The following is a 16,574-nucleotide window of genomic DNA, read 5'->3' on the forward strand; positions in this document are numbered from 1 at the left end:
GGTATGTGCCTAGTATGCCGATTTTGCTGAGAGTTTTAATCATAAAGGGATGCTGGATTTTTCAAATGCTTTTTCTGCATCAATTGAGATTATCATGTGATTTTTGTCTTTAATTCTGTTTATGTGGTGTATCACATTCACTGACTTGAGCATGTTAAACCATCCCTGCTCCCTGGTATGAAACCAACTTAATCATCATGGTGGATTATCTTTTTGATATGCTGTTGGATTCGGGTAACTAGTATTTTCTTAAAAATTTTAGCATTTGTGTTCATCAAGGATATTGGTCTGTAGTTTTCTTTTTTGTTTGTGTCCTTTCCTGATTTCGATATTAGGCTGATGCTGGCTTCATGGAATGAGTTAGGGAGGATTCCTTGTTTCTCTATTTTGTGGAATAGTGTCAAAAGGATTGGTACCAATTCTTCCTGAATGTCTGGTTGAATTCTGCTGTGAATCCATCTGGTCCTGGAGTTTTTTTGTTGTTGTTGGTAATTTTTAAGTTACCATTTCAATCTTGCTGCTTGTTATTGTTCTGTTCTGTATTTAATTTTTCCTGATTTAAGCTAGAAGGGTTGTATTTTTCCAGGAATTTATCAATCTCTTCTAGGTTTTCTAGTTTATGTGTGTAAAGGTGTTCATAGTAGCCTTGAATGATCTATTGTATTTCAGTGGTGTCAGTTGTAATATCTCCTGTTTTGTTTCTTAGTGAGGTTATTTGGATTTTCTCTCTTCTTTTTTGGTTAATCTTGCTAATGTTCTATCAATTTTATTTATCTTTGCAAAGAACTAGCTTTTTGTTTCATTTATCTTTTGTATTTTTTGTTTCAATTTCATTTAGTTCTGCTCTGATCTTGGTTATTTCCTTTCTTCTGCTGGGTTTGGGTTTGGTTTGTTCTTGTTTCTCTAGTTCCTTGAGGTATGACCTTAGATTGTCTGTTTGTGCCCTTTCAGACTTTTTGAAGTAGGCGTTTAGGGCTATGAACCTCCTGTTGGCATCTTAGAACTGCCTTTGCTGTATCCCAGAGGTTTTGATAGGTTGTGTCATTATTGTCATTCAGTTCAAAGAATTTTTAACTTTCCATCTTGATTTCATTTTTTACCCAATGCTCATTCATGAGCAAGTTATTTAATTTCCATGTATTTGCATGGTTTACAAGGTTCCTTTTAGAGTTGATTTCCAGTTTTATACCACTGTGGTCTGAGAGAGTGCTTGATATAATTTCAATTTTCTTAAATTTATTGAGGCTCATTATATGGTCTGTCTTGGAGAGAGTTCCATGTGCTGTTGAATAGAATGCATATTCTGTGGTTGTTGGATGAAATCTTCTGTATATATCTATTAAGTCCATTTGTTCCAAGGTATAGTTTAAATCCATGGTTTCTTTGTTGACTTTCTGTCTTGATGACATGTCTAGTGCTGTCGCTGGAGTATTGAAGTCCCCCACTATTATTGTGTTGCTGTCTATCTCATTTCTTATGTCTATTAGTAATTGTTTTATAAATTTGGGAGCTCCAGTGTTAGGTGCATATATGTTTAGGATTGTGATATTTTCCTATTGGACGAGGCCTTTTACCATTATATAATGTCCCTCTTTCTGTCTTTTAACCGATGTTGCTTTAAAGTTTGTTTTGTCGGATATAAGAATAGCTAACCCTGCTCTCTTTTGGTGTTCATTTGCATAAAATGTATTTCTCCACCCCTTTACTTTATGTGAGTCCTTATGTGTTAGGTGAGTCTTCTTAAGGCAGCAGATGGTTGGTGAGTTCTTATCCATTCTGCAGTTCTGTATCTTTTAAGTGGAGCCTTTTGGCCATTTACATTCAATGTTAGTATTGAAATGTGAGGTACCGTTGCATTCATTGTGCTCTTTGTTGCTTGTGTACTTCGGGTTTTTTTGTTTTTTGCTTTTGCTTTTCAGCTTTTATTTTTGTTTCATAGGTCCTGTGTGATTTATGCTTTAAAGAGATTCTGTTTTGATGTGTTTCCAGGATTTGTTTCAAGATTTAGAGCTCCTTTTAGCAGTTCTTGTAGTGGTGACTTGGTAATGGCAAATTCTCTCAGCATTTGTTTGTCTGAAAATGACTGCATCTTTCCTTCATATATGATGCTTAGTTTTGCTGGATATGAAATTCTTGGCTGATAATTGTTTTGTTTGAGGAGGCTGAAGATAGGGCCCCAATCCCTTCTAGCATGTAGGGTTTCTGCTGAGAAATCTGCTGTTAATCTGATAGGTTTTCTTTTATAGGTTACCTGGTGCTTCTGTCTCACAGCTCTTAAGAATCTTTCCTTCATCTTAACTTTGAATAACCTGATGAAAATGTGCCTAGGTGAAGATCTTTTTGTGATGAATTTCCCAGGTGTCCTTTGTGCTTCTTGTATTTAGATGTCTAGGTCTCTAGCTAGGCTGGAGGAGTTTTCTTTGCTTATTCCCCCAGATATGTTTTCCAAGCTTTTATAATTCTCTTCTTCCTCAGGAACACTGATTATGCTTAGGTTTGATCATTTAACATAATCCCAGACTTCTTGGAGGCTTTGTTCTTATTTTCTTATTCTTTTTTCTTTGTCTTTGTTGGATTGGGTTAATTCAAAGAGCGGGTCTTTGAGCTCTGAATTTCTTTCTTCTACTTGTTCCGTTCTATTGCTGGGAATTTCCAGAGCATTTCACATTTCTAAAAGTGTGCCCAAAGTTTCCTGACTTTTTTAATTGTTTTTTCTTTAATTCTCTATTTCAGTGATTATGTCTCCCTTCACTTCTTGTATCTTTATTTTGGATTTTCTTGCATTGAGCTTTGCTTTTATTTATTTTTTATTGTTTTTTTTGAGACAGAGTCTTGCTCTGTCACCCAGGCTGGAGGGCAATGGCGAGATCTCAGCTCGCTGCAGTCTCCACCTCCTGGGTTCAAGTGATTCTCCTGCTGCAGCCTCCTGAGTAGTTGGGGCTACAGGTGCCCACTACCACACCCAGCTAATATTTGTATTTCTAGTAGAGACAGAGTTTCACCATGTTGGCCAGGCTGGTCTCAAACTCCTGACCTCAGGTGATCTGCCTGCCTCAGCCTCCCAAAGTGCTGAGATTACAGGCATGAGCCACCATGCCAGGCCTGGGCTTTGCCTTTCTCTGGTCCCTCCCTGATTAGCTTAATAACTAATCTCTTGAATTCTTTTTCAGGTAAATCAGGGATTTCTTCTTGGTTTGGGTCTATTACTGGTGAACTAGTATGATTTTTGGGGGGTGTTGAAGAGCCTTCAGGGTTGGTTTTCTGGTTCCTTCTCATTTGGGTAGGCTCTGTCAGAGGGAAGGTCTAGGGCTGAAGGCTGTTGTTCAGGTTCTTTTGTTCCACGGGGTGTTCCTTTGATGTAGTGCTCTCCCCCTTTTCCTATGGATGTGGCTTCCTGTGAGCTGAACTGCGGTGATTGTTGTCTGTCTTCTGGGTCTAGCCACCTAGCGAGTCTACCAGGCTCCGAGCTGGTACTGGGGGTTGTCTGCACAGAGTCCTATGATGTGAACCGTCTATGGGTCTCTCAGCTGTGGATATAGGCGCTTGTTCCAGTGGTGGTGGCAGAGGGGCCCAATAGACTCCGTGAGGGGTCTTAGCTTTGGTGGTTTAATGCTCCTGCCAGGAGGTGGTGCTTTCCGGAAAACATCAGCTGTAGTAGTGTGGAGGACTGGCAGGGCCCTAGAACTCCCAAGATTATATGCCCTTTGTCTTCAGCTACCACGGTGGATAGAGAAGGACCATCAGATGGGGGCGGGGCTAGGCATGCCTGAGCTCAGACTCTCCTTGGGCAGGTCTTGCTTCAGCTGCTGTGGGGGATGGAGGTGAGAGTCCCAGGTCACTGGAGTTGTGTACCTAGGAGGATTAGGGTTGCCTCTGCTGAGTCATGCATGTTATCAGGGAAGTGGGGAAAAGCCGGCAGTCACATGCCTCACCCAGCTCCCACGCAAACTGAAAGGCCGGTCTCACTCCCACTGTGCTCCCCCAACAGCTCAGATGGTCTCTTGCCCTCCTTCCAAGAGGAGGGCAAGAAGGGCTTGAAAATTTACCTGAGGCTATCTGCCTCCCCGCTGCCAAAGAAAAGGGCTTTAGTTGTTCCCCTTCTGGCCCTGCACCGTGAAGTCGGCCTGCTGGATTCACAACCTCTGTGGACTTCTGGCCAGGAGGCTTCTCGCCTCATTCAAATTGTTACAAAGTTGGACTAGAGAATTCTTTCTGCCTGTGGAGCTTTACCCCCTGCACCTCTGGCCACACTCGCGATGGTTCCCTGTGGTGCCAGGCAGGCATGGGCTGCTCGGGGACCCAGCAAGCTTCCAGGGCTTTTCTGCTGCTTCCTCTACCCCTGTAGTTCACTTGGCTCTCTAACTTGACTCAGCTCCAAGTCAAGTCGGGAACTTCTCCCACAAACAGACCTTCAGCTTCTCCAGTGAGGGTGTGTGTTCGGGAGAGAAGGGTCTCCCTTTCCCACTTCCACAGTTGGGGCACTCACAGTATTTGGGGTGTCTCCGGGGTCCTGCAGGAGCAGTCCGCTTCCTTCATAGGGTCTGTGGGTCGTCTCGGGATTGCTGGTTTGTTCTTGCAGTTGATCTGGAGCTAAAATTCACAATGCAAGCCTCCCGATGCTGCTCTGTCTGGAGCTGCAATCTAGTCCTGCCTCCTGTCTGCCATGATCCCCTCCATCTCTGTTATTATGTAGAAAATTGAAGTGACACCTGCCACTGACATTCTGAGTTAACTGTCAGGTCATCTGAAATGGGAAGAAATTTATCTTTGATTCCGTGCGCACCACCCTAGGGAAGAATAATGCTAGAGTTGGATATTTAAGGCCACGAAGTATTAGAGAAGTGGTCCTCAGACTTTAGCACACATTCGAATCTCCTGGAGGACTCTTTGAAACAAAAAGTGTGCCTGGGAGCAGTGGCTCATGCCTGTAATCCCAGCACTTTGGGAGGCCGAGGCAGGCAGATCACCTGAGGTCGGGAGTTTGAGACTAGCCTGACTAACATGGAGAAACCCCGCCTCTACTAAACATACAAAATTAGCCCGGCATGGTGGTGCATGCCTGTCATCCCAGCTACTCGGGAGGCTGAGGCAGGAGAATTGCTTGAACCCGAGAGAGGTTGTGGTGAGCCAAGATGGTGCCATTGCGCTCCAGCCTGGGCAACAAGAGTGAAATTCTGTCTGAAACAAACAAACAAAATGATTGGACTCCACCCCCAGAGCTTTGACTCAGTAGGTCTGCAGTAGGGAATCTGTAGTTCAGAAAGTTACCAGGTGACACTGCTGCTGTTCCTGGTCTGGGGATGACACTTTGAAAACCACTGGATTACAGTGGAAATGAACACAAGAAGCTGCGCAGAGAATGGAGCAGGCCCCTAAATAGAATCAAAGGATCCAAGTCCCAATTCTTCATGGAAGGGAGTAAACAGCAAGAGTTTCGTTACTGCAATGCCTTTAGAGCAGGAGTAGGGCCAAAGACAACTTTTGTTGTCATCATTGTATCCATTAATGCTGTGAAAAGATAAGCAAAGGAAGTTGGAAATGGAGTTCTCACAGGTTATGCTTAAACAAAGATGGAGAATCACCACAGCTTTCTCCTATCTATAGCATTTTTAGCCTGTGCTACTGAAAAATCTCTTTTGCATTTCGCACTTGCATTTTTTTAAATTGAGTTTTGTTTTGTTTTTTTTTTTTTTTTTTTTTTTTTTTTTGAGGCAGAGTCTCGCTCTGTTGCCCAGGCTGGAGTGCAGTGGTGCAATCTCGGCTCACTGCAACCTCCGCTTCCTGGGTTCACGCCATTCTCGTGCCTCAGCCTCCCGAGTAGCTGGGACTACAGGCACCCACCACCATGCCTGGGTAATTTTTTTGTATTTTTAGTAGAGACAGGGTTTCACTGTGTTAGCCAGGATGGTCTCGATCTCCTGACCTCGTGATCCACCCGCCTCGGCCTCCCAAAGTACTGGGATTACAGGCGTGAGCCACCATGCCTGGCCTAAATTGAGTTTTAAAAAGTACTGTGAATATAAATGCACTTAGGTTAAGTTTCGGTTATCCTTAATAATTAATGGCAAGTTTACTGCAATCTGAAAATAGTAACTATGGTAAAATCAAGCCTCATGGAGACTGGAAACAGATCCAAGCAAGTCCAGGGAGCTCAGCAGCAAGAATTCTTGGACATCCCCTTTTCAGTGGTGTGGTGGAGGCAGCTGTAGCGTTTCTTCTGAACTGAGCATTCAGTGACTTCACATTGGATGCTTTAATTTGGTCAGGCTGGAAGCCTTTACTCCACAGAAATTATCAGTTGTCAATGCTGCAAATCAAAGATCTCTACTTCAGCCCATTACTCATTTACTTTTACCAGGGCACTTTCACCTGATGAAATAGCTGGGAAAATTCTTTTTCTTACTCTTTCTTTAGTGCCTTACTTATAGGCACAGCTAAAAAAAATCAGGTGGACTGGGATGGCACCAGAGCTTTGTGACCCCTGACCAGGTATTAGAGGGGGATCAGACCCCAAAACCAGCCCAAGCTGGAACAGAGGATCCCTAGTTGCCTTTAGTTCATGACTATATCATTTTAGTGCTAAAATTCCCACCCCAAGGAGAGAATCTCCACCATCTTATGTATATGGGTTGTGTGAAGATGCATGTTTATGAATGAAGCCTGAACATGTGGAGTCCCACCTTACACATGCTAACATTCCTCTCCAACCCCCAGACTCAGTCCTTAAAAACCTCATGTTTTCTATTACCTGGGGAGAAAGGGTCTTTAGAGCATGTGCTTACTCCATCTCTGGCCAGAAATGTTTGCCCTTTGGTCCAGTTGGGTGTTCTTTCTTTGTGACCCATACAAAGTAGGAAGAGAGCTCAATTTTCCGGTGATATTACCCTTACGCCACTGCCTTTAGTTCTCAGTGTGCTTTTCTTTCACACTGTTAATCTTTTTTCTATTTTACAGTTTCATCTTTTAAAAAAACACAATTTCTCCTTTTGCCGCTCCTCTAGCATTCCTTCAATTTTAGCTCTTGAAAATTATACGATTTTTGTATATTCCAGCTCAAATACCCAAGAAGGGGCTACAATTTGTTATTTTTCTTGTACCCTCTATAACTCATTGAACAATCTGTAAATGGGGTGTTCAGATGAGATGCCCAGTTTCAAATCCTCTGGGGCAAGCTCTACATTGTACCATACACAGCGCACCTGCAGCCAGGACTGTGGAAGGGAAACTCTTTAGAAGGGGCTGTCGCCTGTTAGAAACCATAAATGATGCATTTAGTGCTGACGAGTCGTTTGTATCCCAACCAAATACTCTGTTTTGTTACATTCATTATCTTAGCCTCTAGCTTTTTGTTTTGCTTTTTGCATTTTGACTTTTGTTCAGGTAATTTTTTAAACTGGTCCCATTTCATAAGATCATAGAATTTCTCTCCTTTTAAAAATAGCGATAAAAAATGATGAACCAGGGTAGAGTTGGAGATAGGGCACCATGCTTCAAATGTAACAGTAATGAATAAATAAATACATGGACATGTAAGACTCATTTTACAAATCTTATCTACATTACCTATGATAGCTCTCTACTTACTTATGGCACTATAAAAATAGTTTGTAATCTAACAGAGCTCAGGAGCTAATGACTCCCTTAAATTCTTTGACCAGAGGTCTATTAGAATTCTTTATTGCTGGGATCAAATTTCATCACAGCTCATATGACCCCAGGATCTCCCTCCAGGCCTATTTGTTTCCTTAAGCCTGTGGTGATAGACCTCACCTAGGCCCGCTGAGCTTAGTTCCCCCAGGCCACGTGGAGCAGAAGATACATGATGGTCCATTCTTACATGATGGTCATCAAAATGTAATTACAATGTGGCTGTGCATGCAGGATGCCTACTCATTATTACATAACCTTTGGGTAATGCAGTAATATAGCATTGGGAGCATACAGGAAACTGTACTTATGCCCTGGAAGTTATGATTTGGGTAATTTGGTTTATCAATGTTGTTTCACAACCGTAAGAGGTAATTATGACAAGTCTGGGGAATAAAACATGCAGAGAGCTCCAGCCCTGGCTTTCATTTCCAGCATATCTTCCTCCTGAGCGAACTGAAAACCACCACTAAATCTGAGAGTATCTCTCATGAGTGAAAGGGCTGCACTGCTTACTGAACATCCCTGGCTTGATGTCATTTGACTGCCTTTGCAAAAATCTCTAACCTTGGAGTTGATTGCTTTAAAATGCAACTTACATAAAACTTACGTGTGAGAATGCTCTTTTTAAAAATTTTATTTTATGTTCAGGGGTCCACGTGCAGGTTTGTTACATAGATAAACTTGTGTCACAGAGGCTTATTGTACAGATTATTTTGTCAAGCATGTGTTAAGCCTAGTACCCATTAGTTATTTTTCCTGATCGTCTCCCTCCTTCCATGCTCCACGCCTAGGTAGGCCCCAGTGTCTGTTGTTCCCATCTATGTGTCCATCTGTCCTCATCATTTAGCTCCCACTTACAAGTGAGAGAAGCATGCAAAATATTTGGTTTTCTGTACTTAGTTTGCTAAGGATACTGGCCTCCAGCTCCATCCATGTTCCTGCAAAAGACATGATCTCATTCTTTTTTAATGGCTGCATAGTATTCCCTGGTGTATATGTACCACATTTTCTTTATCCAGTCTACCATTGATGGGCATTTAGTTTGATTTCATGTCTCTGCTGTTGTGAATAGTGCCACAGTGAACATAACACATGCATGTGTCTTATGGTGGAAAAAAATTGTATTTCCTTGGGTAGATACCTAGTAATGGGATTGCTGGGTTGGATGGCAGTTTTTTTTTTTTTTTTTTGACAGAGTCTCACTCTGTTGTCAGGCTGGAGTGCAGTGGTGCAATCTCGGCTCACTGCAACCTCTGCCTCCCGGGTTCAAGCAGTTCTCCTGCCTCAGCCTCCTGAGTAGCTGGGTCTACAGGCACGCACCACCATGCCCAGCTAATTTTTGTATTTTTAGTAGAGACAGGGTTTCACCATGTTGGCCAGGATGGTCTCGATCTCTTGACCTTGTGATCCACCCACCTCGGCCTGCCAAAGTGCTGGGATTGCAAGGCGTGAGCCACTGTGCCCAGCCGATAGTTCTGTTTTTAGTTATTTGAGGAACCACCACACTGCTTTCCATATGGTTGAACTAATTTACACTCCCACCAGCAGTGGATAAGCATTCCCTTTTCTCTGTAACCTCCCCAGCATCTGTTATTTTTTGACTTTTAAAAAATAGCCATTCTAATGGAGTGAAATGATATCTCATTTTGGTTTTGATTTAGATAATGTTCTTCTTCAACAAGCCCCAAATTCAGTCTTCAGCGGAATGAATTCACCAGTTTCTACTTTACCTCATAATTACATCACTTGGAGTGCAATCTACATTTCTTCTGTATCTTTAGTTATTTCAGCAGCAATTTTCATGATTTTCAGTCTTTTCCCTGTTGTTCAGTTTCCCAGACTTTATAGATTTTTGTTTTAAATTCACATTGTTGGCTGGGTGCGGCAGCTCACGCCTATAATCCCAGCACTTTGGGAGGCCAAGGCGGGTGGATCACGAGGTCAGGAGATAGAGACGACCCCGTCTCTACTAAAAAAATACAAAAATACAAAAAATTAGCCGGGCATGGTGGCGGGAGTCTGTAGTCCCAGCTACTCGGGAGGCTGAGGCAGGAGAATGACGTGAACCCAGGAGGCAGAGCTTGCAGTGAGCCGAGATCATGCCATTGCACTCAAAGCCTGGGTGACAGGGCGAGACTCTGCCCCCCCAAAAAAATAAAATAAAATAAATAAAATAAATAAATAAATAAATACACATTGTCAGACCAGAATGACTACCCCTTGAACATAAACATCATGTGGCATTGCTCAGGCTCTGGAGAGATCTCTAACAGCTTTGTCCTTTTCTGATTCTCCACTCAGTATCTACCAGTCCTCCCACAATGCTCCCTGAGTTTCTAACTTCCCATTCCCTTCTCACAAAGACCTTCAATTTCTAAAACTTGTCTATGCGTTCTCTTCTCGACTCCTTCTTTATCTTAGACTATTTTCAGTCTTTTTGGTTTTGTCCTGCAGGTTTCTGGACTCCTTTTACCCATCTTCACCTTCCCAGCCCTCATCACCCTATTTATTTACTGCAGCTGATGTTCAAACCTGCTGGAGGCATATGTGGAGCATGCATTCTTCATGTTCAACCTGTTCTTCCTGTTCGACCAGGCAAAGTTCTTACTGAGACCTGGGCATGTAATTTTCTTGCCCCAGAAGGTTTCCACCTTCTATATGTTCTTATTTACTGTCAGCTCAATTCTAGCTCATACCCTTTGCTCAATATTCTTTATTCAATATATTGAATAACATCTTCAAGATGTGTATTTACATAAGGCATAAGATAACTAATTCTATAAGAAAAGAAGCAAATGTGGGAAGTGTTGTTTCATCACATCTTACATTATGATCGCATGTTATCTAATTTGACTGCCTTCGGATCACTTTTTTTTTCTTGTGTCTTTGTCCTTTTTCTTTTTTTTTTTTTTTTTGAGATGGAGTCTCACTCTGTCGCCCAGGCTGGAGTGCAGTGGTTCTATCTTGGCTCACTGCAACTTTCGCCTCTCAGGTTCAAGCGATTCTCCTGCCTCTGCCTCCCAAGGAGCTGGAATTACAGGCGCGCGCCACCATAGGCAGCTGATTTTTGTATTTTTAGTGGAGATGGGGTTTCACCATGTTGGTCAGGCTGGTCTCAAACTCCTGACCTTAGGTGATCCACCTGCCTTGGCCTCCCAAAGTGCTGGGATTACAGGCGTGAGCCACCGTGCCCGGCCCTGACTGTGAATATATTTCTAATTGAAACTTGCATTCATAGAATCTGTGTGCAGAGACTGAAAACTGTTTCATTAAGTAAATATCAGTGACTTCCGCTGAGGTCAGTGGCTGAAGAGCTGCTCTTGTATGAAGACTTGGAAAGACACCTTTGCTTTTTGATTATAACCAGAAAATACTCATAATTCTGCACTGGTACCTATGGTGGTAGTAGTTTGTAAACCTCTTGGTCATATAGATAAAAGGAATGAGGTAATACTCCCTTATAAATGGATAAAATGATAATGCATTTTAGTATTAGTAGGAATGAGAGGTGACAAATACATAATTACATAAGTACATAGTAAGCAGAAAGGGTGGGAATTTTCTGTTCAGACTCATGAGCTGGTACATGTTTAGACTGGTTTGATTGTTGTTTCTGGTGGACAGCTCTAAAAATTTGGTAGTTACTGCATTTTTTTTTTTCCAGATCTAAGAAAAAAATTAGCCTTTGGTCTTTGGAAAATAGAAAAGTGCTAACTTGAAGTATGGTATATGTAATCTAGTATGCCTACCAAATAACATCTTCATTTTTAAAACTAGGAGTTACATAATAAAATGGTGTCTTAGTGCATTTGATCTGCTATAACAAAAATACCATGGACTAGGTATGCTTAAATAAACATTTATTTCTCATAGTTCTAGAGGCCAGGAAGTCTGAGATTAGGGTGCCGGATGGTTGGGTTCTGAGGAGGGTCCCACTCTGGGTGGGAAACTGCCAACTTCTCCATGTATCCTCATGTGGTAGAACAGGCTGAGGGTTCTCCGCGGACTCTTTTATAAGGGGACTAGCCTGCTCATGAGCACTCCACCTCATGAGCTAAAACCCAAAAGCCACATCTCCTACCACCACCACACTGGGAATTAGGATTTTAACATATGAATTTTGGGGAGACATATTTAGTCCCTGATACAAGGAATATTTTGTTTTATTTTTATTTTATATATTTATTTATTTTGAGATGGTAGTCTCGCTGTGTCTCCCAGGCTGGAGTGCAGTGGCGCGATCTCTGCTCACTGCAAGCTCCGCCTCCCGGGTTCACGCCATTCTCCTGCCTCAGCTTCCCGAGTAGCTGGGACTCCAGGCGCCCGCCACCACACCCGACTAATTTTTTTGTATTTTTAGTAGAGGCAGGGTTTCACCGTGTTAGCCAGGTTGGTCTTGATCTCCTGACCTCGTGATCCGCCCGCCTCTGCCTCCCAAAGTGCTGGGATTACAGGTGTGAGCCACTGCGCCTGGCCACAAGGAATATTTTAATAGGATATTTTTATAACAAAAATATTTTCTATTTAGAAGATACAGTATTCTGATGACATAGATACAAGGTGTTTTTTTTTTATTCAGTTAGATAGCATCCTTCTAATAATTATTTTCCATAATTTAAATCAAACACTTCTCGAAAAATAACTGGCAAATTAGGATCAGTTAGCAAAAAAGGAAAACGATGAAGAGATTACTTGAGTTTTAAAGAATGGAGGGAATAGAAAAAAATTGTGCCATGAAGACACTGTAACATAAACATCTTATGATTTTAAATAAGGAGCTCAGATTTCATAAGTCAAGGCCAGTGAGAACAAAGATACTTTACTGTACATTGCTATTAAAGAGTCACACTGTTACATTAAAAAAAAAAAAAAAAGAATAATTAGGCCAGGCCCAGTGGCTCATGCCTGCAATCCCAGCACTTTGGGAGGCCCAGGTGGGTGGATCACGAGGTTAGGAGTTCAAGATCAGCCTGGCCAAGATGGCAAAACCCTGTCTCTACTAAAAATACAAAAAAAAAAAAACTTTAGCTGGGCATGGTGGTGGGTGCCTGTAATCCTAGCTACTCGGGAGGCTGAGGCAGACAATTGCTTAAACCCGGGAGGCGGAGGATGCAGTGAGCCGAGATCACGCCACTGCACTCTAGCCTGGGCAACAGAGCGAAACTCCATCTCAAAAAAAAAAAAAAAAAGAATAATGAAAAGCCACACAGTAGAATATGAACCAACTTGAATCCTCTGGGGACATGCTAGAGTTTAGTTACATAAGATAATTGATTTTTAAAAATGTTTTATTAAAACCATTTACTGATTTTTTATTCTTATAGTGCCTTTGAGAATTGCTTTTCATTATTAGAGAAGATTTTTACTAATGATAATATATAGGCTTTTTACTTGAAGGATGCAGACAGAAAGAATTCTCAAACTTCAGAGAAACAAATTTGGTTGGATTACAGATATTTTTGTAATGAAGGTCACAATTGTGGGTTAAATTACAATGTCCATAGAGCGTTTTGTGAGAGAAAGTCAGTCATTAAATCTCAAAGCGTATTTGTATGGAAAGATCCATAATTCCTGTATTGAACAAACCTTTTCCAAGCTCTTATATTAGAAAAGGCTGCCTTCCAAAGATGTGGCTACACATGAGGAATATACTGTTTTAATGCTATAGCTAGGATACTGAAATACTAACCAAGAATTTTTATAGATTGAATTTGCAAGCTGAAAATAGCCTAAATTTATACACTACATGTGGAACTTATGTCCAGACAGAAATATCTATAAACATACAGGATGACAGCAATTTGTACTTTTATTTAAGACTGCAAATCAGTTTTTACATTCTTTTTTTTTTTTTTGAGATGGAGTCTTACTCTGTCTCCAGGCTGGAGTGCAGTGGCACGATCTTGGCTCACTGCAACCTCCACCTCCCGGGTTCAAGTGATTCTCCTGCCTCAGCCTCCCGAGTAGCTGGGACTACAGGCGTGTGCCACCACGCCCAGCTAATTTTTGTATTTTTAGCAGAGGTGGGGTTTCGCCATGTTGTCCAGGATTGTCTCTATCTCTTTACCTCGTGATCTGCCTGCCTTGGCCTCCCAAAGTGTTGGGATTACAGGTGTGAGCCACTGCACCTGGACAGTTTTTACATTTTTAGATTATATAACTTTAGATATGGCCACATACGACTGAATTCACCACTATTGAAAATCAGGCTGGGCATGGTGTCTCACACCTGTAATCCCAGCACTTTGGGAGGCTGAGGCGGGTGGATCACTTGAGGCCAGGAGTTTGAGACTAGCCTGGCTAACATGGTGAAATGCCATCTCAACTAAAAATACAAAAAAAAATTAGCTGGGCATGGTGGTGAGTGCCTGTAATCCCAGCTACTCGGGAGGCTGAGGCAGGAGAATCAGTTGAACCTGGAAGGCAGAGGTTGCAGTGAGCCAAGATAGTGCCATTGCACTCCAGCCTAGGTGACACTAGTTCTTAGTGAAACACTGTCTCAAAAAAAAAAAAAAAAAAAAAGAAGAAAAAAGAAAAACAAAAAGAAAATTATCTGTGAGTTAACCATTGTATAATTCAAGTTTAAAACAATTTTGATGCATTCTAAATAACCTTAAAATGTTCAGAATGAACTTGAAACTATAATATACTTTTTTGGAAAGAAGTTCTGTTACAAAAGAACCTGCTGTCAGTTGGTAGTGAGATGAATTATTTATGTTGCAAAGAACTCTTGTGGGTTGCATCCTTCCTGATAGTGGAGAGGGAAGGAGATGTAGTTGGTAACTGAGCCAATAAATCTCTGATAGGGATAATTCAATTGCCCTTTGGAGGGAATGAATATGATGTTATGATTATGATAATCCAAGACCTGTTAAACCTTTTAAAATTATTCTGGGCCTGGTGCGTGACTCACACCTGTAATCCCAGTACTTTGGGAGGCCAAGGCAGGAGGATCACTTGAGCCCAGGAGTTCAAGACCACCCACCCTGGGCAACATAGGGAGACCCCATCTCTACAAAAAATAACTTTTAAAAAATTAGTTGGGGCTGGGTACGGTGGCTCACACTTGTAATCCCAGCACTCTGGGAGGCCGAGGTAGGTGGATCACAAGGTCAAGAGATCGAGACCATCCTGACCAACATGGTGAAATCCTGTCTCTACTAAAAATACAAAAATTAGCTGGGCGTGGTGGCGGGCGCCTGTAGTCCCAGCTACTCGGGAGGCTGAGGCAGGAGAATCACTTGAACTTGGGAGGCAGAGGTTGTAGTGAGCCGAGATTGCGCCACTGCACTGCAGCCTGGCGACAGAGTGAACCTCCATCTCAAAAAAAAAAAAAAAAAAAAAGAAAAAAAAATTAGTTGGGCATGGTGGCACATGTATGTGGTCCCTGCTACTCCAGAGGCTGAGGTAGGAGAATCACTTGAAGCCTGGGAGGTCAAGGCTGCAGTAAGCCATGATTCCGCCACTGCACTCCAGCCTGGGTGATAGAGTAAGACCCTGTCTCAAAAAATAAAATAAAATCAAGGAAATAAAGTAAAAACATTCTGTTTCTTAAACTGGGCACATATAGTTGATGCATTGGATTATTGTAAGCAAGTAGGTAAACTTAGCTTTTATTCCTGGAAAATCAACATTATTGGAAGATTTTTAAAAATTAATCACTCATTCTGTAGTAGAATGCGCTATTTGCATAAAATATAACAAGAAATCTCAAAGAAGCTTGAAGCTTTTAGCTCTCCTTTCCATTTCTCCCCTTGATTCCTGCAAATGTACAAGTCAATCTCCCCTACTTTTAGAGGGACCTGAAGTGTTTGAGAAGCAATGATATACAACTTAATCTTTACAATGGCCCCTGAGATATTGATTTTTCATGGTTGAAAAGAGAGACTCTGAGAAATTAAGCAATTTGTTGGGCTTCAGATCTAAGAATCTAATTCAGTGATAGCTCCCCCTCTGACCTGCTGCTTCCCTACAATTCTAAAAGGATTTTCATTTCTATAACTTTGTTTAAATATCATAAATACTGTTGAGTATTATAATTTCCATTTTATAAAAGGGAAACCAAGGCTCAGTTATGATGGGGCATACTCCCGGATATACTAAGTATCAGAGCTAAAATCAGACCTGGGTTCTTGATTTCCAGGACAGAGGCTTTTCTTCTTCACAGAAGCAATCAACTATAACATGAAACTAACTATAGCCATTCAATGCTCGGTTGGAGACACAGATCCTTGTCAACTGACTGGACATAATTCTTGTACTAGTAGTAGTGATAATGAATGTAAATATGTTGGTTTACATTTCTCAAAGGTCTTTTTGCATACATATTATCTCATTTAATTCTCCCTGTTACCCCCATGACAAGAGTTCTGTTAATCCCTTTAATAGGAAGAGGAATTAACCTTTATTTAGCTTCTACGAGGCACAATACTAACATCTTAAGAAAGGTAATCTCATATTATATTCATAACCTCATATTGTCATCATAATTGTCATTTGTTGAGGAAATTGAGGCTCAGAGGAGTTAAATTATCATCATCTTGTGTAGCTAGTAAATTTAGTGAAACTAAAATATAGTAAGATTGAGTAAAATCCTCTAATGCAAATATCAATCTCTTTTTTTACTATAAAATATTTGTCTCATAACATCTGGTGAAGTCTATTATTCTGCCTTGCTCTGTTCTCACAGATGTTCATGAAGCAGATGATATATCCTTACGAAATTCAACTGCTCTCAGGCACTGCAGGACATCCCTTCTCTTACTTATGAGAAAGTTACTTCCTTTGGGAGGAGAAAGTTTTCCAGTGAATTACTTGCTCATGAATAATTTATTACTTTTCTCCCCCATTCTTCTATCAGCATATCTCTTTAGGATATTTGAATATAACAGGCAGTTTATACAAATAAATCTATTTAATACAAA

General features: G+C 41.3%; 1 long non-coding RNA gene across 5 annotated transcripts in view; it reads left to right on the forward strand.

Annotated features, from left to right (window-relative positions):
- LOC101142849 (uncharacterized protein C9orf85) overlaps nucleotides 1-16,574 on the forward strand; it is a 284,381-nt gene that overhangs the window by 56,832 nt on the left and 210,975 nt on the right. The window lies entirely within an intron of this gene.

Source organism: Gorilla gorilla, chromosome 3, assembly GCF_029281585.2.
Source record: "Gorilla gorilla gorilla isolate KB3781 chromosome 3, NHGRI_mGorGor1-v2.1_pri, whole genome shotgun sequence".
Taxonomy (NCBI): Eukaryota; Metazoa; Chordata; class Mammalia; order Primates; family Hominidae; genus Gorilla; species Gorilla gorilla.